Source organism: Triturus cristatus, chromosome 4_1, assembly GCF_964204655.1.
Source record: "Triturus cristatus chromosome 4_1, aTriCri1.1, whole genome shotgun sequence".
Classification (NCBI taxonomy): domain Eukaryota; kingdom Metazoa; phylum Chordata; class Amphibia; order Caudata; family Salamandridae; genus Triturus; species Triturus cristatus.
The window spans coordinates 843,491,695-843,514,762 of NC_140585.1; positions in this window are offsets into that span (position 1 = coordinate 843,491,695).

The following is a 23,068-nucleotide window of genomic DNA, read 5'->3' on the forward strand; positions in this document are numbered from 1 at the left end:
CCTAGCGTAGGAGTAAACATTCTGTTTCTATATTCAGTTGGCCATGTTGGAACTGGTCAAAGAAATCTAATAATAACAACATTCAGAGTGCCCTATGGATCACAATATGTGTGGGGTTCTACTAGGAATCAGTAGACCCCTACAAAGGATGTGTCCCGCCTTGCATTAGAGAACCATGAGGTATACTTAAGTGTAAGTAACTATCTCATTGTGGATGATACATAATTGTATCAAGACTAAGGTGACTAATTCAAAGAATAATTCAGTTGACTCATACGAGGAATTATTAGATGGGTAGATTGTACAAGATATAAGGTAAAGATCTTAAAAAAAAGAAATTAACCTGCACTGTATCGAATTGCATTCTCCCATAAAATGTTATTGTTCCACCCTTGTTTATGTGTATCCAAGGTAAAAATCCAGTATATTTCCCTTCTCCTGCGTATCTCTGTGGGGTCGCATCCTACTTCATGATTTTTTTCAAGGATTACCCAACATATTTCCTGAGATGTATGTTGTTCATGAAGATAATGTTTCACAAGAGAAGCCATTGTCTTATTAGAGCAGATGGCTGAGCGATATTCTGTTAATCAGGTCGCTATGGGATGGGCTGTTTCTCCCACGTAATTTAACCCACAGGGACATAGCAATAAGCGCACTACATTCTTGGTTTTACATTTGGTAAATGTTTTTAGGTGTACTGTACATTTATTCAAAGTGAGACAGGCTGTCTCCATAGCCGTGTTGCATGGATTGCAGGTATAACATTTAAAGTTTCCTGTGACTGGATTTTCTCCCAAAATGGAAGATTGGACCCAACTAGTTTCGCTGGACAGACTGGAACGTATAACCAGATCTTTTATATTCCTGTTCCATCTGTGGGCAAACTAGGGCCTGGGAATATTCTCATGTTTGTCCTCATCCTTATACAGAACGTGTAAATCAGCACAGATTATCTGTCGGACCTTCTCATTTAAGGACGAATGTCGATTGACAACAACCAATTGTTCATTTTTAGACCCTTGGGTATTATGTAAGAGATGATCTCTATCATAAAACCATGCTCTCTTGAATGCTTCTCATACCAAGCGTCTTGGGTATCATCTCACACTGAACTTTTCTTTCATATCATTAGCTCTTAGATCATAATCAGGTAGATTTGTGGAATTCCTTAAGAGCTGTAGGAACGGTCCAAAGACAATGCTTTGCTTTTGGGCCCTAGGATGGAAACTATCAAAGTGGAGTAATGAATTTCTGGCCGTTGGTCCACCTCCAACAAACCATTATTGTGACGTATCAGAATATCCAAAAATTATATCTTCTTACAGCTCTTGTGCACTGTGAATCTCATGTTCAGATCGCACACCTATAGGGTGTCCATGGTCCCAATCCATATGAAGAAAAAGGTGAACAACCTTTACAACAAAACTATTACAACGCACTACACTTACAACAAAATTTTTACAACGCAACATCCACTACAACGCATTCCATTACATAGCATGACACTACAACGCATGTTTAAAAACTACCTTTACAACACATTCCATTACATCGCATACTACCTTTACAACGCATACCATTACAGCGCAATCCAACACTTACCCTACTGTTGCACCCCCTGGAGTTAGAATAGTAATTTTTACCCCTATACTATCCAATACTTACCTTGTTATGTTATGTTATGTTATGTTATTTATTCATTTCTATAGCGCACGGCTACTCAAAAAGAGTGTCCCGGCACTTTAATGGAGAAAGAGATAATACTGCAACATAAAAAACATAACACCAAATAGAACTAACAGAAGAATGGGCCAAAGATTCACGGAGAACCAGCTACTGAGAAAACAACCAGGTTTTAAGGCCTTTCCTAAAAGCTAATAGGCTGCTGGCTCCCCGCAGGGCCAGTGGTAAAGAGTTCCACAGCTGAGAAGCCAGCAATCCAAACGAGCGGCCTCCGAGGCGCGCTTTCTTGACCCGGGGGACGACAGCAAAATGCAGGGCTTCCGACCTCAGAGACCTGGTTGGATGGTAAAAAACCAGTCTCTTTTGGAGGTACTTGGCTCCCTCCTTGTGAAGAGCTTTATAGGCCAAGGTCAGCGCCTTAAAAGCGATCCTCTTACGAATAGGAAGCCAGTGTAAAGTTGCCAGCAGGCCCGAGGCCCTGGATCGCCTGCTAAGGCCAAAGATTGCCCTTGCAGCGGCATTCTGTACCACTTGAAGCCGCTGCAACAAGTACTCTGGAAGGCCCAGGTAGAGAGCGTTGGAATAATCCAACCTGGACCCAATCAGAGCCTGGACAGTCAGCGTCCTGTGTTCCATGGATAACAGAGGAAGAAACCTCCGCAGCATCCTGAGGACGCCAAAGCAAATGCCCGACACCCCCAGGATCTGGGATTTCAAGGTAAGCCTGTTATCCATCTTCACCCCCAGATTCTTAGCAACCTGAGAGGAACAGGACGGAGGGAACATATCCCGTGGCCACCAGGCCTGCCAGTCTGGTTCTGTATCACACCCAAAGAAAAGTACTTCGGACTTGTCGGAATTGCACTTAAGGCTGTTTAGATGGAACCAATGAAAAACAGCCCCAAGGCAATCCCGAATGCTCTCCCCATCAAAGTCGCCTCCTCTCTTACAAGAGAAGAGGAGCTGGGTGTCGTCCGCATAGGATACGATCTGGGCACCATGCGACTCCACCAACGCCGCCAATGGGGTCATAATGATGTTAAAGAGGGTCGGGCTTAAAATAGAGCCCTGAGGGACCCCGACTCCCAGAGGCGGCATCACGGCGGAATCCGGCGGGGCCCAGATCGACTGCCGGCGGCCGGCTAGAAAAGAAGAAAACCAGTCGAACACCGTCCCCCGCAGGCCTATCTCGAAAAGTCTAGCGAGAAGACCAACATGGGGAACGGTGTCGAATGCCGCCGACAGATCTAACATCACCAGCATGACTTTGCCCCCGGAGTCCAGAACCCCTTTAATGGTTTCCGAGACCTCCAGGAGCGCAGTCTCAGTACTGTGATGGGGACGAAAGCCCGATTGGGTGGCGTGCAGGATCCCATTAGATTCAACAAAGTTGGAAAGCACGCCATGGACGTGCTTTTCCAGCATCTTCGTAAGGGCCGGCAGCAAAGAGATGGGCCTATAATTAACCGGGGCCTTCGGATCCAAACCAGATTTTTTGAGCAATGGAATCACCATCGCCTGCTTCCAGGACTGCGGGACGACACCAAGCCTCAGTGAAAGATTTAAAAGCGGATTGGCCAACGGGTTGATCACCTCCGCCACTTTCGCCAAAAATTTAGCAGGGCATGGGTCAAGAGGAGAACCCGATTTTAAATTGCCCATAAGAGCCAGGGAGTCCGGAGCAGAGATGGAGGGAAACACACTCAACGTCGCCCCTGGCCCGGCCTGTGGCAGTATGGTGATGTCAAGTTCAGCCTGGCCGGCAGACACTGGTGCAAGGAATGACTCCTGAATGCGTAGGATCTTGCTCGTAAAAAAATCTGCAAGGTCCGTGGCCCAGGTACCAGATGGTTTTTGGTCCGAGGCGTTAGACCAAGAGGAGGTGAATTCTCTCACAATAGAGAAAATCTCTTTGCAAGAGTTTGAAGCCGCATCGATTCTCCTGGCTAAATAAGCTTTTTTTCCTAAACGGATGTCCCGGTGGTAAGCCTTAACCACCGTTTTGTATGCCAACTTGGCAACAGTGTCATAATGTGCCCGCCAGGCTCTTTCGGCTACCTTGCACTGCTGCCGCGTAGCCGACAGTGCAGCGGTAAACCAAGGCGCAGAGACCCGTTTTGGTGTCGAGCGTGATGTTACTTCCGGGGCAAGATCATTGAGCCTATCCAGTAGCCAATCATGCAAGGTCTGCGGATCCCTGTCTAGATCACCTGAAAGAAGACAGGGATGGGCCTCAGCTGCCTGGGCCAGCATCTCCAGGGTAACGCAATGGAGAGGCCTATAGACACGACCCTGATGATGTACCGGAATAGCCGCAGATTTAACTATGCCCTTGATCACAAATTTTGCAAGGAAGTGGTCAGACCATAAGACAGGAGTGATCTCAATACCCTCGAGAGGCACAGACGAAAAGACCTGATCGAGGGTATGCCCCTTCTCATGCGTAGGCTCCTGAAAATAGGGAATGAGCCCCAGCGGGGTCAGTGCCTCCGAAAGTTTGGCGGCCGCCGGGTCGGATGAATCATCCATCCGGAAGTTGAAATCGCCAGCCACGATGAAATGTTCGGCTTTCAGGGCCAGCTCCACCAGCACCATATCCAGATCTTCAAAAAAGGTGCCGGGGGAGCCAGGCGGTCTATAAACAAGCAATCCCTTAAATGCAATGTAATATTATGCGTTGTAATGGTATGCGTTGTAAAGGTAGTATGCGATGTAATGGAATGCGTTGTAAAGGTAGTTTTTAAAAATGCGTTGTAGTGTCATGCTATGTAATGGAATGCGTTGTAGTGGATGTTGCGTTGTAAAAAATGCGTTGTAAGTGCATGCGTTGTAAAAGTGTGCGTTGTAACGACATACATCCGAAGAAAAAATCATCATTGAATCTTATCCAATGGATTACAGATTCATAAAAAAAGGCACCACTTCAGTATGAATGAACTTGTGTTCAAATCTTGCCATATAAATATTGGCTACTCTTGGGGCACAAGAAACCCCCATGCTGACCCCTTGATTTGTTTATAGTAGTTTCCCCCAATATTCAAAAGTATTCTCTTCAAGGACCACATGTAAACATTCAATGATGAACGTGTGTGGCCCTTGTACATTGTACAACCTCATGAACCAGCTGACTGTCTCAATAGCCTCATGTTGAGGGATATTGCTATAAAGGGATTTGATGTCTAAGGTAACTAGGATTTGTTGGTTTCTATTATAAGGAAGGCTCTCAACCATCCTAATAATGTCCCTGGTGTCCTGAATGTATGATTTTATCTCAGGTACATAAGAACGTAAAATGTCATCCACATATTTGGATAATGGTTCTGTAGCTGATGCTATTGTGGTCCCATGGCAGTATGATGGATCAGCCTCATTCTTATGGATCTATGGGATACCATATATGCTTGCCATTTTTGGATGGTCCACATCGAGGTACTCATACTACTTTTCACATATGTCACCATTGGTCAAAGCTCTCTCGGTGATCTGTTGAACTTTCTGTTTCACTCTAAGGGGCTCATTTCGATGTCAGGCAGAATCACTTCTGCCCGACACCGACTCGGTCATGGGACCGACCGACACCCTGTTGGCAGTCCCGTCTGACCCATTAGGATACGACCAAACACTGTTTAGTTGCATTCCTCTATTTCATTAGGGGAGCACATTAAGGCCGTAAACTGGTCATGAAGCATTCTTCCATAGTGAAATGGGAGGTGCCGTTCATCCCGTTCATCCCTGCACCCAGTGGCAGGCACCTCAAGGTGCTTTCCAACATTGTTTCCATGTCAGACAGACGGCATGGAAACCATGTCGAAAACCATGATCGTAATCTCAAGGGCAGAAAGAGCCACTCTTGAGATTAGAGGTCGGATTCCGACTGGTAGACGGGCTTTCTGAGCCCGTCGAAAGCTAGCCGGAATGACTGTCCGGTTTCCTTTCCGACTGCCTCCATCATAATGAGGCTGTCGGAAATGAAACCGATTCACCCATTACGGTGCGGCCCTAAAGGCTCCGACTGAAGGTTGGAGCATTTACGGGCCATATTATAATCGGCCCCTAGGTGTCGGATCTGTATGTAAAAGTTCAGTCATTTTACTAACATATTGACATGACTTACCTATATCTTATGCAGTGTATGGAGGGCATGGCACACAGGGCTGTGTGCCATGTCGACTCTTCAGATTTTCCTGCACCAAGACATGCAGCTTGCAATGCCAGATTGCATAGCCTTTGTCAGGGGGACCTCGGGTGGCACAACCAGTGATGTAGCCACAGAAGACCGTCTTCATTACACATGCCCTAGATTCCAGGAGTACCACTTACTAGGGACTTACAGGGGTGGCTGAGGTTGTGCCAATTATGGTACAGTGTATTGGGAAAGAGATCTGGCACTGGGAACCTGGTTAGCAGGGACCCAGTGCACATACAGTGTGAAATCACTTCAGGCAAAAGGTGGGGGCTAACCTTGCAAAAAAGAGGCACTTTCCTACACTGACACACACACTGAGACAGCCAGAGACATACCAATGCAGACACTGACACAGCCAGCCAAACACTAATGGATCTAATAATTTACCCAGGCACACACTGACGCACACACTCACAAACCCACAGACTTACCAATGCAGACATTGACACACCCAGGTATAAAGCAATGTAGACACTGACATACCCAGCCAAACACTAATGCATCAAATAGCACACTCAGGCCCATACTTATGCACACACTGACACTTCCAGGGACTTACCAATGCAGACACTGGCACACCCAGGCATACAGCAATGCATACAGTGAGACACCCAGCCAAACACTTATTCAACCAGTAACACTCCCACGCACACACTGATGCACACACTGACGCACCCAGGGACTTACCAGTGCAGATACTGACACACCCAGGAATGCAGCAATGCAGACACTGGCACACCCATCCAAACACTAATGCATCCAATAACACACACAGGTACACACCGATGCACACGCTGATACACCCAGGGACGTACTAATGCAGACACTGACACACCCAAGTACACACCAATACAGGCACTGACACATCCAGCCAAACACTAGTGCATCCAATAACACACCCAGGCACACACTGACACACCCAGGGACTTACCAATGCAGATACTCACACATGCTGGCATACAGTAATGCAGACACTGAAACAGCCAGTCAAACACTGATGCATCAAATACCACACCAGGGACTTACTAATGCAGATTCTAACATACCCAGGCATACAGCAATGCAAACTCTGGCACACCCAGCCAAACAGTAATGCATCCAATAACACACTCAGGCACACACTAATGCACACACTGACATACCCAGGCTCACACTGATGCATATGCTAACACACCCAGGTGCATACTGATGCATACACTAACACACCCATGCACTCTCTAATGCAAACACTGACGCACCCACTCTCACGCCGATACAGTCACTGACACATTAAAAACACAGAGTTAGCTCTTTGTTTGAGTAGATGGTGGTTTTTACAAGAACCATTTTTTTTCTAGAAGCATTTTTAAACAAGTTTTTTATTTGTTTGTTCTTTTTTTAACAAAAAGTGAACAGGGTAGTAAAATGGGTAAGAATAGGGAAATTCAAAGATGCAACTGCCATCACTCTTCATCAAACAATATGTAGTCACAGGAAGCAAAAAAAGAAAAAACAGCAATGCCTCTTCACTGTATCCAAGGATGCACCCACAGAAGACATTTTTACTGCGACAAGCATGTGGCATTTCGCATAGTGAATAACCAGTTGGTATAATGACTGAAGCTAAAGATGGTTCTCCCAAAGCTTCTATAGAGGTTGACTGTCCTGTTGAACCTGCTTTCTCTCACATCATCTGGTTGTAGACCCTCTTATGAATTGTGTTTAGGTGCTTCCACATAGAACTTGCCCCATGCGAATACTTCTTTGCAGTGCCTCTAGATAACTGCTTGCCTCAAATTGTGCACTTGACATATTTTGCTGTTACCTTCTTTTACCCAGAAGGTATAGTAAAGTGCTTCCACACATCACTTTCTTTGCTGCGAGGTGGTGTGTCTTCCTCCTCATCCTTAACAGACTGTGGATGCTTATGTAAAAGCACAGCACTGTTGGTTCTCATTCCTCCTTCTAGAGTCGGCACTGGAGAAGTAACTGATTTTGGATATGGTTTTCCATGTGAAAGGGTGGAGTCTTAATGTATCCAATCAGAAGGCAAGGTATGGGTGGGTGTTCAAGTAAATTTTTGGAAAAACAGTTATAAGGTGGTTTATATTTACTTGTAAGTATGTTCACACTGCTGTTATTTGTGACAATGGAGGGATGTAAATATGCGCAGTAATTTTTTCAATTTTTGCAAAATTTGTGAATTCAGTCTCAATGATTTGGTCCGATTAAGTGATCAGGAGTAAAAACCATAGAGTAGTACTCCATCTATATTTCCAGACCCGTGAAGGTAAAGCGGTACCCCCAAAAAAATGTTTACAATAAAATGTGTTTAATTACATAAAAAAACTTAATTTACTTTAAATTAAATACATATGTGGCTTTTATATTTTAGAACTTATAGAAAGTTTATCTGTAAAAAAGGAATGTCTACACTATAATAAAAAAACATAATCAATATTAAAAATAAATTGTACTACACTTAGGGGTCGATTCTGATCCTGTAAAAAGGCCCTACGAATAGTCGTACGGAGCGTTTTCTCCGTACGACTCGTAAAAGGTAAACTCATTCTACAACCTAGGAAGTACGATTCGTACAGAAAGCCTTTTTCTGTATGATTCGTACAAAAGACAGTACAGCAAAAAAATACCCACGATTCCGATCCCGAACTGCTTGTACGCGACGTCCGTACGTATTTTACCAGCGTTTTCCGGCCCAGCAAGTACGATTCGTCCCTACGCCACTCCGTATGGCTTTTTTTCTACGGGAGCCAAACACAGCCGGAAAAGCAGAGTCTGACGCAAACCGCCACGCCATGGAGCCCCGGTACGCAACGTACAGCCATGAACCCCATCGTACGTGTCATCCCGGTCCTGTTGGCCTACGACCTGGTGCATTGCACCCGACGCACATGCCGCAGAAGGTGAGAACAACATGCGTGGGTACGGTGCGTACCACACGTACCCCTACGGCGCCATGACAACAGTGGTACGGACCGTACCCACACATGAATGCGTGGGCACGGTGCGTACCCCTACGGCCCCATGAGTACTCAGGTACAGACTGTACCCACGCATACATGCGTGGGTACGGTGCGTACCCCTACGGCCCCATGAGTACTCAGGTACGGACCGTACCCACGCATACATGTGTGGGTACGGTCCGTACCACACATACCCCGTTACGGCAGCAGGAAAACTTGGATACAAGGCGTACACACGCCAGGAATGTGGGCATAGAGGACTGGTCCAGCATGTTACCTCCAAATTGTTGTGTGTGTAGGTCCTGGCCAGCAGTGTACAGCTCCAAGGGAGTGCGTGGGTGGGTGCAGAGGCCTCCCAGCAGTGCCCAGACGTATGAGGGGTGGGTGCAGAGGACTCCCAGCAGTAGACAGACATATGAGGGGTGGGTGCAGAGGACTCCCAGCAGTGGACACACATATGAGGGGTGGGTGCAGAGGACTCCCAGCAGGGCCCAGACATATGATGGGTGGGTGCAGAGGACTCCCAGCAGTGCCCAGACATAGGAGGGATGGGTGCACAGGACTCCCAGCAGTGCCCAGACATATGAGGAGTGGGTGCATATCACTACCAGCAGTGGACAGACATATGAGGGGTGGGTGCATATCACTACCAGCAGTGGACATACATATGAGGGGTGGGTGCATATCACTACCAGCAGTGCCCAGACATATGAGGGGTGGGTGCACAGGACTCCCAGCAGTGGACAGACATATGAGGGGTGGGTGCATATCACTACCAGCAGTGGACAGACATATGAGGGGTGGGTGCATATCACTACCAGCAGTTCACAGACATATGAGGGGTGGGTGCAGAGGACTCCCAGCAGTGTCCAGACATAGGAGGGGTGGGTGCAGAGGACTCCCAGCAGTGCCCAGACATATGAGGGGTGGGTGCAGAGGACTCCCAGCAGTGTCCCGACATATGAGGTGTGGGTGCAGAGGGCTCCCAGCAGTGTCCAGACATATGAGTGGTGGGTGCAGAGGACTCCCAGCAGTGCCCAGACATATGAGGTGTGGGTCCAGAGGACTCCCAACAGTGCCCAGACATATGAGGGGTGGGTGCAGCGGACTCCCAGCAGTGGACAGACATATGAGGGGTGGGTGCAGAGGACTCCCAGCAGTGCCCAGAGATATGAGGGGTGGGTGCATATCACTACCAGCAGTGGACAGACATATGAGGGGTGGGTGCATATCACTCCCAGCAGTGGACAGACATATGAGGGGTGGGTGCATATCACTACCAGCAGTGGACATACATATGAGGGGTGGGTGCATATCACTACCAGCAGTGCCCAGACATATGAGGGGTGGGTGCACAGGACTCCCAGCAGTGGACAGACATATGAGGGGTGGGTGCATATCACTACCAGCAGTGGACAGACATATGAGGGGTGGGTGCATATCACTACCAGCAGTTCACAGACATATGAGGGGTGGGTGCAGAGGACTCCCAGCAGTGTCCAGACATAGGAGGGGTGGGTGCAGAGGACTCCCAGCAGTGCCCAGACATATGAGGGGTGGGTGCAGAGGACTCCCAGCAGTGTCCCGACATATGAGGTGTGGGTGCAGAGGGCTCCCAGCAGTGTCCAGACATATGAGTGGTGGGTGCAGAGGGCTCCCAGCAGTGTCCAGACATATGAGTGGTGGGTGCAGAGGACTCCCAGCAGTGCCCAGACATATGAGGTGTGGGTCCAGAGGACTCCCAACAGTGCCCAGACATATGAGGGGTGGGTGCAGCGGACTCCCAGCAGTGGACAGACATATGAGGGGTGGGTGCAGAGGACTCCCAGCAGTGCCCAGAGATATGAGGGGTGGGTGCATATCACTACCAGCAGTGGACAGACATATGAGGGGTGGGTGCATATCACTCCCAGCAGTGGACAGACATATGAGGGGTGGGTGCATATCACTACCAGCAGTGCCCAGACATATGAGGGGTGGGTGCACAGGACTCCCAGCAGTGCCTCACTCCCAGGAGGATGGATGTCATTGACACACTGCATGACACACCACATGTGGGTGTGGGGACATACAACACATGCATACCCACCCATGGCGGATACCCCACAATACACACCCTGATTTCATGCCAACAGACTGTATAGTCATGGAAATGCATACTAAAATAAGTTAGCCAAGGGGAACACACACTGTCACGCACATCACAGGAGTGATAGGAATGTCCAGGTGCTGGTCCAGCCACCCAGATGCTGTCTCTCATGTAAGGAATAGGGTTCACTGCGACTAGATACAATGCCCACAATTGTGAGTCAGGTGCCCAAATACCCTGCATAACACATGCCATTTGTGTGTTAGGCCGTGATCACACACATGCATATTGCTGAAAAGGGGCAATTGGTCCCTGATGCCATTCCTACATACACAAAACACAAGTACAGTGACTGGCAAGGATGGCACAGACAAGTCAGCAGGAGACATCGGTGAGCATGCATGGCCATTGTTGAAGGGATCCATCACCAACAAAGGATATGATGACACAGGTCAGTACAACAATTGTGCAACTGTTTGCAGGGAACATGTCAGGTGCCACAGAGGAAGGAACACTCCTTGGGACAATGTCTCACAATCCAAAGGAACACACACTACCAATTAATATTTTCAGAGACATTGTGATGGCACACACATGGTCCACCTCATGACCATCATACTAAAACATTTCTCAGAACCCTAACACATTACCACAACACCAACTTCATGGGCCTCATCACCAACATCAAGTACCTGAAATGCAATAGTGTGGAAACTAAATGAAAAGGCTTTATTCAGCACACCAAAAAAAGAATTGTAAGAAAACACTATTTACAAAGGCCAATGGCCAGACCATAGTTCGAGTCCAAGGGTGGACGTATGCGACTGTGTCTACCCCTACCTTGCCTGCACAAAGTCACCTCAAGGTTTGTCGACCGGGGGGGGCATCATCAGTGGGAGTACCAGGCACCGCAGGGACAGGAGTGGGTTGGGTAGGTGTGGTGGGTGCAGGGCTGGACGTCTCCACCACAGGGGGTGGGGCAGCACCAAAGGTGGTGGTGAGCAGCTCGCTGCACACTGCTGCCAGGGCGTCCAGAGGAACCCCTGCACCGGAAGGAACACCAGGGCCAATGGAGGGGGGGGTGTCTGAGGGATGGGGTGCAGCGCTCTCGGGGGAGGTGGTGGACATGGGGGGGACTCAACTCCCCTGGCCGGAGACTTCCTCAACCGCTTGTGTGGTGGTGTCACAGTGGGGCTGAGAGACAGACTAGCCATGTAGATCTCTTTAGGTGACTTTTTGCCAGGGGAGCTAAGGGGGGTGGATTTGGAGGAAGTGGGTCGTGAGGACTGCGGACTCTGACTGTGGCTGCGTGTCTGCCGTTTGCCCCCGACCCTGTGGGTGTGACTACATCCCCCTGAGTGTGCGTGCCAGGAGGTGTGTGCTGTGCCTTAGTTGGGGGTGTGCTGGAAGTGCCTGTTGTAGTGTTTGCCTGTGACTGTCTGTGTGTGCTTTGGACAGGCATGGGAGAGGGCAGTGTGGATGGGACTGGGGTAGGGGGGGACGGAGCGCCACAGGAGAGACACTGCTTCCGTCAGTGAAGAGTCCATGGACCGCAGAAACCTGAGTTGCTACCAGGAGCGGCAGGCGTAGTCCCGATTTTATTACGGGTACTTACCTTTTTGACCGGCAGGAATCCTAAAACTTTTTAATTTGATCCTGCGGTACAAGGTTGGTGTATCGGCCTGTCACCATTTAGACACTAGTTTACGTCAGTGCTTTATGCACTCCTTTGCAGTTGCAGTAGTTTCTGTTGTAGTGGTCCTGATGAAAGCCTTGATCCTAATTTTTTGATCATTGTAGGCTGAAACATGTAGACCGTTTTTTGGTTTTTGTAAGTGCGTTCGGCAACCAGGCCAGATCGCGCTACTACTCTGCTTTTAATATTGGCACAGGGATATTCCTTATTAAAGTTATTTTTATGTTCCTGTAGTCAATTTTAAATCACTTTTTTCCACACTGCACTTTAGGCTTTCACCTTACGTAGGCTGGTTTCATCGATCTTTAGGAGATCGTATTCCACTAGCGTAGAATAAAACATCCGCGAGCTCCTCCCGTAGTTGTACACTGGGAGTAGCAGCTCCTCAGCCAAACCAGGTTTGGTTGAGAGGAGATCCCATATGATGAAGCATGCCACCACGGTGGCTGATGGGATTATGTCCTCTTTTCGAGGACTCTTTTGACTTGGCTTTAGTTTAGTTGCATTCAGTTTCTTTGAAAAGGGGCCAGCTTATTCCATGACAGTGTCAATGTACTTTTGTGTGCACTGCCTTGTGTGACATATTGCATGCAGGCACATTAGTGTTCTTAACACAAATCATCCAATTTCCACATGTGAAACATGAACAACTGTTGACAAGTGCCGTGAGTGCCAAGGTACAATTCATGAAGAGTAACAACTTGAATCATGTCAGTTGTCACCAGGCCATCCGTCACCTGATTACACAGTTGGCTACACATATGACCTACTGCCTGTCATCTAGAGTGGCACACATGTCCACACCCAGGACAATGCATAAGCTAATGGGCCTGCAATTGGGTGGTAAAAAATACCAGCTGTACTGTGGGGACACCCTCATGGCAAGCCAGAATGTACACACAGATGTCAGCACACAAAGTCAAAACTGCGTTGCATCTGAACCACACACGTGCCAAAAATGTATGAGCAGGATTCTTGTTGGTAAAAAATGACACAGGCTGCAAAGCACGTACATTAAGCACTGTCCAGCATCACAGGGGCACTGCCCAGTGTATTTTAGTCCAGGCAATTCTCACACACAAGTCAGACCTGGCAATGAAAAATCAGAGTTGCACATGTATGCCTCTCCCGCATCCCCCCCCAATACCTGAGTCAATGTGATTTATACAGATCAAGAAGTGACACCTCTTATTCAGGGTTACAACAACTGTGCTTGAAAAATCGCTTCATTGACACCACATCACCTCGTGGGGCTGACAACACATATTTGTGAGAAACAACCATCAACAGATTGTTGTGAATAGGCACACAGGCACTGCCCAGTGTGAGTATGCACAAGCAAAATGGTGTATCCCTGTCCAGTGGACACATGTAGCACACATTAACAAAATCCAAACGAGGCCAGGGAACAATGCCACAGAGGCAGACCTATGCAGCACACACAGAGAATGTGCACAGTGTTGGATGACACATATGATTAGGAGGCCAGGGTGTCTCAGGGGACTGTAGTGGGCACACAGCTCCATGGTCCTGGAATGAGCTGACTCTACCATGTACAACCGTCATGGCACTATGCATATCTCACACTCATGCACATCATGTCTGAGGCCACAACATTGCTCATGCATGCTGCAAGGGTGTCCAGTTGAAAGCTCACACTCCTATGTTGAGAATCAGCATCAGTGACAACAACTATGGACCCCCTACATAGTGAACAGGTCATGGCACAGGCAAGGTACCAACACAAGTCACAGACCACCCTCCCACATGATGCAGAAAGCAATGTGCACTTAGATGTACTGGCACCCTAGATGACCATGTGCAAATGTGATTACACACACACCAAGGGACACATGTCAAGGAGAGGTAGGGATGAAAAAGATCCCCAGGTGACATTCGGGAACAGAAAATGCACTGCACATATGAACTCTGGGAGTGTATTCATGCAAAATAGCACTTCCTAAAGCTGGCGACACATAACACAACAAAAAACCATGTACCTACCCCCTCCTTGCTGCAGTCTCTCCTCTAACTGCCTATCGAGGTAAGGGAAGACCACCGCCAGGACACGTTTCATGTGGTGGGTTAGGTGTCGGCGGCCGCCGTGGGGGCGAGGTGGAGAGAGCTTAAGCTGGACCCAGGCGATCCGCCGGGTCCAGCACCGTATGTCCTGCCACCTCTTGCGGACCTGGGCCAGCTGCCGATCACGCCTCCCCGCAGTCCTCACGGCCCTGACGACGTTGTTCCAGATGACCCCCTTCTCGTAGGCAGTTACCTGTCAGGATGACAAAGTGACACAACATCAATACACCTGCTCATGTCCCAGAGACACACATTAGAACATCTTTGAAATGTTGAACAGGGCATAGGATGCTGACATGAATAGCCTCATTCACAACATGCAATTGGTCTGTGTGCAAGGCCAATGCAGTACATGGCATTGAAAGTCTACAGTTGGTATGAGGGGTGCAAAACACTCAATGAACATGCCACGCACTGTGCAGCACATGCAACAGCAGGCTGATGGGCAGCACGTGCCATGCAGTCACATGTCCCACTCCACTGACGCACCCTCAGCAGACTAGACAGACACACCCAGCCACTGATCACTGGCCTGTCATTGACAACAGCGGATACAACCCTCACTCTGCACATGTGCCATTTCCCAGGGGGGGGGCACAGGTGTCGTACTAGCTCTGCAAGTCAGACACAAAGCACAGATCACTTGTCACATCAGATGGTCAGATCAGTAACCTCCAACATGCAGCTGTGGTGCAACACTTCACATAGACACTCATCCACATGACAAGGAACATTCACACACATCAATGTCCATGAGGTCGTAGACGTCATTTGGACACTCCCACCACAGGTCCACCCAACTCATACACATCGGTGGGTACGGTCACCTGTCACACCGGGGGGACCACTGAATCACCTCAGGACAACATGAATAAAAGCCCCCAAGGATTAGCCAGGCTGAATGTCTCATGCACTATGCAGTGAAAGTCACAGTAAGCACCATGCAAGTGAGGAGTGCACACAGGAACTACATGATGCACTGCATGAGAGACATAAGCATGCCCCCCCGGGACACACTCTGAACAACATTGCATGTCAGTCCCACCTGGACACAATATTGACAGTCACACAACAGGTGCATAGGCAAAGGTAGTGGACTCAGCACTCACCTGCTCCCCTGGTTTCCCATACAGGCTGGTGTACTGTGGGAGGAGGACGTCCAGCAGGGCCTGATTCTCCTCCAGGGTAAATGGCTGAGACCTCTCCACAGCACGAGACATGGTCCAGGGAAGCAGAGACAGCAGCAATGTTGTCGACAGGAAAGTTGTGCAGGCAAGTGCCCTCTCATGGCTTCTGGCTGCCTCATATCTGTCTTGCTGAGGGGCATTCATTTTGAGGAGTACATAGTGATTGGTCAGAATCATTCGCATCTTACGTTTACTCCAATCCCTTTAAACATACACCAGTGACAGCATTTGCATCGTTCAAATTTAGAGCATCATGTCAAGTCAACAACCACTTTGCAACATTGTATTTTGTGGCCAACTGACTTTTCCAGGACACCTGATGGAAAAATTTGAAGAGAAAACTCGGTATCCATGACAACCAGCATGCATTTAGGGCCTAATACTTGCCCCTTATGTGTCCCCTATGTAATTCTGAAAGCCGCACACAGGTACGGTGCATTTCACACGTACCCCTACGGCACCAGTTGCACAGTGCGTTTGACACGTATGTGTAGGCACTGGTAGTACACATGTGTGTACAACTAGTGTGTACACGTACGTGTACTACCAGTGCGTACACGTACATGTACAAACTAGTTGTACACATACGTGTAGGCGCTGGTAGTACACGTACGTGTACTACCAGTGCGTACATGTACGTGTACAAGTACGTGTATGCACTAGTTTTACACGTATGTGTACTATCAGTCCGTACACATACTTGTACACATACGTGTAGGCACTGGTAGTACACGTACGTGTACAACTAGTGCGTACACGTACTTGTACACATACGTCTACGCACTGGTAGTACACGTACGTGTACTACCAGTGCGTACACGTACGTGTACACATACTTGTAGGCACTGGTAGTACACGTATGTGTACAACTAGTGTGTACACGTACTTGTACACGTACGTGTAGGCACTGGTAGTACACGTACGTGTACAACTAGTGCGTACACGTACTTGTACATGTACGTGTACGCACTGGTAGTACACGTAAGTGTACTACCAGTGCGTACACGTACGTGTACATGTACATGTACTACCAGTGCGTACACGTACGGGTACGCATTTCACACGCTTACAATGGTAATACAGCCGTACACATGCCAGGAATGGAGGGCTACGAGTCACACATGGATGTCCATCAAGTACTTGTCATTGCATACTTTCATGTGCAGGCCCTAGGTGTGTTAGCCAGTGATATTGCACAGGTCCTCTCATCTAGTTGCACAATTGATGTGTTCTGAACTGTGGACACATGTCATGTGTGATGGGGCATGATGTGGCACACATCACCTTGCCACTTGCCACATGTGTGTCTGTAGTCCAACTGTGTCATGCATAGCAGCAGTGGGTGGCACAGTCATCAACACCCGCACCTGTCTCCTGATGCCAGGCACAGGGACACTTTATCAACTGACCTGTCACGATCAGCGTGCCCCTTTGGGACTATGTCGGTGTGTGTCATGTGTTCCCATGAGCTTCATGTCAGTGTCCCGTCAACGGCATCTGCTGTTGGTGAATTCAACAGGGGTCTGTGTGGAGATGGGCGTGTAACACATCTACGCACACCATGCCACATGTGGATTCCCAAGGCTGTAGGGTCTGTGTGCATGGGACATCATATATTTTCAGTCATACATGTGTTTGTTGTCTCAATGGCTGTGTCTTTGTGTTGTCATGTGTACCCCTTCATCGCACTGTGTTTGATATTTACATTTGACATTCCATGTGACCTGTGCATGTGCCTTGCAGTCAGCTGCCTGGATGAGATGACATCCTTCAAATGCAGCTATGTGGTTGTGTGTCACTCCGGGGATATCTGTGGCTCTTCACTCAGACTGGCCCCCAAATCATTTCAGGGAATGTCATGTTGACTTGACAATCAACAGGTGTATCAAGCTTTTTGTAGGATTGCCAGCAAGCTGCCATCTGAGTCCTGGATGTATTGCACACACCGACTCCATAGTTACCTGATGTGTATTAGCAGTGTAGCATGTGCTATGTTCATTGACATTGATGTTTGCCGACTCTCAATCTTCATTCTTCAAAACTATGTTTTGCAGGGCACCACCTGTCCCAAGACTAATGCCAGACTTGGGTGCCATGAGGGAACGTGCCTGCATCTGCTGTTACAGATTCACTCAACAATTGATTGAGGACCTGACAAACTAGCTGGCACCACACCTCCAACCGCAACACAGGTATCCCACTGCGCTGACCCCCAAGATGAAGGTGATGGCAGCCTTACATTTTTTTGCCACAGGTATGTTTCAATTGACCATAGCTGATGTGGGTGGGATGTCCCAGACTATGTTCAGCCGTGTCCTGCGTGATGTTTTAGCAGCCATGTTGGAGCACCTTGATGAATTCATCAAATTTCCGACTCCAGAGGAGTTGAGGGATGTCAAGGGGGATTTCTATGCCCTGGGTGGGATGCCCCATGTAATTGGGTCCATTGATGGTACACATGTGGCTTTTGTACCACCACAGGCACAGGAACAAGCCTATCGCAACCGCAAACATTACCACTCGATAAATGCCCTTGTGGTGTGTCTTGCTAACATGCTGATTTCACATGTCTGTGCACGTTTTCCAGGATCAGCACACGATGCCTACATCATGAGGCGTAGCAGGGTGCCACAAATGATGCTGCGGCTGCACAACGAACAAGCATGTCTTGTTGGTGGGTATAGTCTTTTTGTCCTATGTGTTGCGGTATCTTTGTCTCTTACGGCATCTCGTGACCCACTTATTTACATGATGTTTCCATGTAGGGGACTCTGGCTATCCCAACATGCCATGGCTGCTGACACCTCTCCGCAACCCAAGAACAGCTGCAGATCACTGGTACAACGATGCACACGGCCAGACCAGGCGAGTGATTGAGAGGACGTTTGGACTCCTGAAGAGCCGATTCCGGTGCCTGGACAAGACAGGTGGGTCCCTCCCCTATGCCCCGGAGAAGGTCTGCAAAATCTTCATTGTGTGCTGCATGCTGCTCAACATGGCAGTTGAGAAGGCAGTGCCACTCATCCTGGATCCAGATGAGCAGGAGCATCCACCGGTGGAGGATCAAGGGCTTGGTCATGAGGCTAGTGATGATGAGGAGGAGGGGGATGATATCCGGAGTCAGCTCATACGCAACTTCTTCTCATAATAGTGAGTCACTGGCTAGGAGTATGCAAGCTTGTAGCATTGATTGTCATGTGTTGCAATGTGTGTGTCCAGCTGATTGAATGCAAAGTGACTTGGATGTGTGTTCTGATGTGTCACTCGAGTGATGATGTCATGCAACACAGTTTTGCGGAGAGACTTGATTGGCAATTTACATGTGTCCAACATTGTTCATGTTTTGTACACTTCCATGTGTGCGTTGAGAATTTTTTTAGGTGACTTCTCGTGTGTCTGTCATTCCCAGGTATTTTGCACCTGTTGTCTGGTCGTGTCATTGTTGTCCTCCTGCTATTCCTCGTGTGGATTGCAACGTGTGCTGAATCAGCATTCCATGCACGGACATGTGGAAATGTCAGTTTGGGTAAGTATTGCAGCAAGGCTTTTCGGTGGTGGTACAGGTTGGGAATGTGTGGTGACTGCTTCAGTGCATGTTGTGGTACCATGCATACATGTCTTCTTACCATGGAGCATATGACATGTAGCATCACTCCCATGACATGATAGTCAGCCTTCTTGACAGTCATCTGTAGTGGAATATGGCGTCTGATGAAGGCATCAATGTGTGTGTACCTTGGCTCTGAAACATTGCAGATGCTACGGGTGGACATAGTGTGGGACATCACAACAACAGGCTCTATGGGGAATTGCAGCCTCTCTGTGTGCAGCAGGATGTTTTTTGCTCATCCCCTTACCTTGTGTGCCAGTTCATTGGGATTGACATCATCCGTGTTGTGAAGGGGGGGTCCAGCATATGTCCCACATGTTCTGTCAACTGACCTGTGAGTCTGTTAATATGGAGGCATATCCCTTTGTGTGTGTATGTGGAATTAAAGGTGTTCAGCACAATCCAAAGTGCCTCATCTCGGTCACTGCAGATCTGTTACCAGTTTGCATGCGTCATCTATGGCAGAATTGACAAAGTTTGAGCATTGGAGTGTATGTGTACTTTGGCAACATGCATGCAGTGCTTCATGGCTAGTGGTCTCTATTGTGCATGAAGTAGCTGGTTGTGTATGTATTTGTGCAGGTTGCTGCCCACAACGGGACATGACTGCCTGCTGATGGTGTGTCTCCTTTGCGCATCTCCGCATTTTGTTGCCTGACACAGTGGCTGTAATTTATGGTGATTGATCATACACTTTCTGGGAGTGACTCATGAGTGAGCTGACACTCCTTCCTTGACATACACCTGTTGCACTGTGCCTTTCAGACCTCCTTGTCTTTGTGTGTTGATTTTTCCATGATTTCTGACCCCTTCCGCCTGCTGCTGCCTTACCTGCGGCCCCTCCACTCTGAGTGCCCTGATTCTGCAACCCCCATGCCTCAAAAATGCTCAGCCCTTCCCCCTCCACCCATTTGAAATGCAGCCAGCAGCTTTTCGGTGCCACTGTAGCCCCAGCGGCGTGCCAAAGGCCAGGCCGTCTGTGCCTGCAACATGCACAGTGCACGACCCTCTAGTCTTTGCATGACCCACGTCACACAACAGGCTCATGCTGCAGCCACTCTCCAAGCAATGTCCTCGTGACAATCATCCTCCTGCCATCAGGCAACCCCTAAGCACACACACAACACCTTCGTATGCTGAGTGTACTACTCCAACTGCCTACACAGCGCTGCCCAGCCTACCAGACCCTGTCAGTACAACCAGGTTATGTGCCTCCTACTCCACACCCACTCCATCCACCAGCACGCCATTGGACTCTGTTACCTCCTCAACACTACAGCCCCACACATCACCTTCATGACAGTAACCTGGACAAAAGCATCCTCAGCACATGACGTCTTCATTGCCATCTCAAACGGATCCAAGATCACCCGCAGGGACGCCAACACCAATCCCGGGGGCTGAATTGCTAATTATTCACAAGTACACCCTCAGAGTCACAAGTCCGGGTTCGCAGCAACTCCCTAGCAACCCTCGGAGTAACACTCATCTACAGATCTGCAGGCCTACATCCACAATTCCGCTAAGGCATCAACACGTACATCTGCACCCAGTCCCTCATCTCCACAGGCTACATGTGGCTGGGGGCCAGTAACTTCTTGCTGGAGGAGAACCACACCACCATCCATCATTGGTCCATCAACATTTGCATCCACGTCTCCGACAAGCAACACACTGCCCCACACCCGCTACCGATCCCCCAAAGATTCTTGATGTAAGTCACCACAGACAAGCTGTGTGGGACACTCAATGCAACACCACCGCCACACCCTGCAAACTCACACCCTGGATCAGAAACTGATCCAACAATCTTGCCACAGTGACGGACTTTCCTGTGAAGCACAACAACAGTTAAGGCACCTGGGACAAGGCAGACCTACTGGACTCCGACAGACCTAGCCGGACTCTTGTGCAAACCTTGCAACACAAAGAGACATCATTTTCCTTACAGCCCTGGAAAACACCACACAGAGCCATCACCATACCATCAGCAGGGACAAGTGGAGATCCTTCAGATAGTGCCGAGACACCCAAACACACGACATCAAGGAGCTCATCAGCATTGTGAGTGCACTGACAGCAGATCTCCATCCAAGACACACCACCCTTGCAAGGCAGATCCCATCCCTTGCAACTTTGTACCACTGCAAGCTCATGGCCATACACAACAGCCTTGGCACACAGAGGCAGACAGCACTATTATCCGCTGGACAAACCCCACTCAGGTCATGGACTCCCGTCAGCAGCAAGTACACAACCGGGATCATGTGCACCATCCACTCTGGCTCTCCATCAGGCCCATTCCCACACAACATCTCAACCACATAATTCGCCATCCTTGAAGCCCACGTCCTGCACGTCATGAATGTCTCCTTTGAGTTAGCCACATTCCATGGCTGCAGGAGGCATTCAGAGCCCCAGGCCCTTCTTAAACAATGGACGGCAGTACCGCAGGATCTCCTGGTACATCACCCTACTTCCCTACCCAGCAAATGTCACCAAGAAGACACTCAACAAGCAACTGACCAATTTCCTACATGCAACCAGCTCCAGCCAACTGGCACCAGACCGTTTTACACAGTAATCACACCACTGCAACCGTCATCATTGCCACCACCAACGACTACTTTGCCCTGCTAAACAATGGTGAGGCCACCACCCTTGACCTCTCAACAGCATTCTACACCATGTGCTACCACACTGTCAGCTCACACATCTCCAACACTGGTATCCAGAGGAAGGCCCATGATTCAATCAGGAAGTCGCTCACCAGCAAGGCACAGGGAGTCTGCCTCCACCCTGCAACATGTAGTACACTGGGGTCATCTGGCCCATGCCCCAGGGCTCTTCTCTCAGCGTGACGATCTTCAATGTCTCCATGACCCCCCTCTCCACCATCACATGCGCACACAACCTCATCATCATCTGGTATGCCATTGACACCCAGCTGCTCCTCAAACTCACCAAAGAGCCAGCCATTGCCAGATCCAAACTTCAAGAAGGCATGAGATCCCTTGATGAATGGCTGAACATCAGCCATCTGAGGCAGGACTTGGACAGGACAGAGGTCATCATCTGAGGATTGTCCCCTTACGGCTGGGTCAACTCCTTGCGTCCCACTGGTCTGTGCACCGCACCAGCACCCAGTGGCCACGCAGGCAAGCTGGTGTTCATCATGGACCCATCGCTCACAATTAACATGCAACTCACCAACATCTGTACCTCATGCTGCAACACCCTCCAAATGCTGCTGATGGCCCCCAGTTAGATCCACTCCAAGGCAAGACAGACCGTCCCCCTAGTCCAGGACACCAGCCGGCTCACATACAGCACCGGCCTCTACAGCGGACAACAGCAAACATGCAGGAGAAATTATCCACATCCAGGGTGCATCCGCACACCTCATCTGCAACATCCCCCGCCCAAGCCACATCACCGTCCACCTGAGAGAGGCTCACTGTGTGCTGCAGGATCACCTTCAGACTCCTCAACCACACTCAGGAGGCAGTCCACAACCCCAGACCCAAACCGACCTTGGACGTGTGTCATCCAACACCCCGTTGGCCCTA